Raw genomic sequence first — 2,302 nt, 5'->3', positions numbered from 1 at the left:
TGCCTGAAAAGCAGGGCAGTGTGGGAGTAGAACAAAATCACAAGCCTGACTAGAACCACGCAGATTCCAGAGACTTATACATGGGCATTCATACTTAATGCTGAAGGAAACAGCATTTAAGCAAAGAAATAGCCCATTGAAAGTGATCTTATTTTCTGCAGATCTCTGCCTATGTGTTCGTCTTAGCAGAGAGACTTTCCCTGATCACCTTATATTATAGTACCCTTCTGCCACTCTCTATCCCCTTTCCCTGCTTTAATTTTTTGGTAAGACTTATCGCCACCTGATATATTAAATATTTATTCGTTCATTTGTTTATTGTTTTTTTTTTTTTTTTTTTTTGAGACGGAGTTTCACTCTTGTTGCCCAGGCTGGAGTGCAATGGCGTGATATCCGCTCACCGCAACCTCCGCCTCCTGGGTTCAGGCAATTCTCCTGCCTCAGCCTCCTGAGTAGCTGGGACTACAGGCACGCGCCACCATGCCCAGCTAATTTTTTGTAGTTTTAGTAGAGACGGGGTTTCACCATGTTGACCAGGATGGTCTCGATCTTTTGACCTTGTGATCCACCCGCCTCGGCCTCCCAAAATGCTGGGATTACAGGCGTGAGCCACCGCGCCCGGCCCATTTGTTTATTGTTTATCCCTCTCACAAGAAGGTAGGCTTCCTGAAGGCAGGGACAACACCTGTTTTGTTCACTACTTTTTTTTAAACTATATAATTATTTTTATTTTTAACATCCAGAATGTAAGATAAGGGCCAGAGCTTCCTCCTTCCTGGACTCAATTTTATAAATTCTCAATTGGTTCATGCGGCCAATAGGGATACTTTTTCTTGTCTAATTTGGTTTCTGGGAAAGCTTCGTTCAAGTTTCAATGGTCCTCTGATCAACTGGAATTAAGTTCCTCATATTCTCCATCTGTTTCTCATATTCTACAATCCTGGCCTTTTGAGAGAGACACCCACTCGGCACAAAATTTCACATCTTCTTTTTCTTCAGCATCCACCTGGACAGTACATTTATCCTCTGGTACAGGAAACTTCAGGGCATTAAACTTCTCAAAGTCATCCACCAAGCCTGCCTTGGCCACATTGGCCTTGTAGTAAGCGCAGTCGACAGCTGGTGGATTCTCAGGTAAAGTAGCCAACCTGGAGGTCAGGGCCTCATTCCAGGATTTCAGGGAATTAGCAATGGCCTTTTGGTTTTGGGGTATGATCTCCCCAAAAGCTATCCAGTCAATTTTGTTTTTTTTTTTTGAGATGGAGTCTCACTCTTGTTGCCCAGGCTGGAGTGCAGTAGAGTGATCTTGGCTCACTGCAACCTCTGAACTTCCTGGTTCAAGCGATTTTCCTGCCTCAGCCTCCCGAGCAGCTGGGACTACAGGCACGCACCACCACACCCAGCTTTGTATTTTTGGTAGAGATAGGATTTCACCATGTTGTCCAAAATGGTCTCAATCTCTTGACCTCACGATGCGCCCCCCTCAGCCTCCCAAAGTGCTGGGATTACAGGCATGAGCCACTGTGCCTGGCCCAGTCAATGGTTTTTAGAGCAAGTTTTCACCCATCCATCTTGGGAGCCTTCACCAACCCATGCCGCCCATGGTCTTTTTTTTTTTTTTTTTTTTTTTTTCTCCCTGAGACGGAGTTTCTCTCTCTCTCCCAGGCTGGAGTGCACTGGCACAATCTCGGTTCACTGCAACCTCGCCTTCTGGGTTCAATCAATTCTTCTAGTTTCAGCCTCCCGAGTAGCTGGGACTGCAGGTGCACACTACCACGCCCAGCTAATTTTTGTATTCTTAGTAGAGATGGGGTTTCATCATATGGGTCAGGCTGGTCTCGAACTCTTGACCTCAGGTGATCCACTCGCCTTGGCCTCCCAAAGTGCTGGAATTATAGGCATCAGCCACCACACCCGGCCTTGTTCACTACTATATCCCCAGAACTGAGACAATGTCCTGAAAAGAGAAGGGGTTCGATTAATATTTCTTAGAGATGGGTGGAAGGAAGGAAGGAAGGAAGGAAGGAAGGAAGGAAGGAAGGAAGGAAGGAAGGAAGGAAGGAAGGAGAAAAGTAAAGAAAGAAACGGGAAAATAAATAAAATGGGTCAGCAAAGTTAGAAGAAGGGCTACTATAGAAACTCGGGAGGCTGAGGAAGGCCTAGTTCAGGATGCTGGATGGTGGGAGGGAAATAAAAAAGAAGACATGGATACAAGGACATGTAAAGGGAAAAATATATGGGTGTCAGTTCCTAATGATATACAGGATGATAATAATAACAACTACCATTTATTTAGCATTAG

At 45.1% G+C, this 2,302-nt stretch overlaps 1 pseudogene; it reads right to left on the bottom strand.

Moving 5' to 3' along the window:
* Positions 1-581: 581 nt before the first annotated feature.
* On the bottom strand, positions 582-1,559 carry LOC116535316 (annotated as a pseudogene).
* Positions 1,560-2,302: the final 743 nt, after the last annotated feature.

This window comes from Sapajus apella, unplaced genomic scaffold (genome assembly GCF_009761245.1).
Source record: "Sapajus apella isolate SASKATOON/1434 unplaced genomic scaffold, GSC_monkey_1.0 scaffold94, whole genome shotgun sequence".
Classification (NCBI taxonomy): Eukaryota; Metazoa; Chordata; class Mammalia; order Primates; family Cebidae; genus Sapajus; species Sapajus apella.
This window is presented reverse-complemented; position numbering and strand designations above follow the sequence as displayed.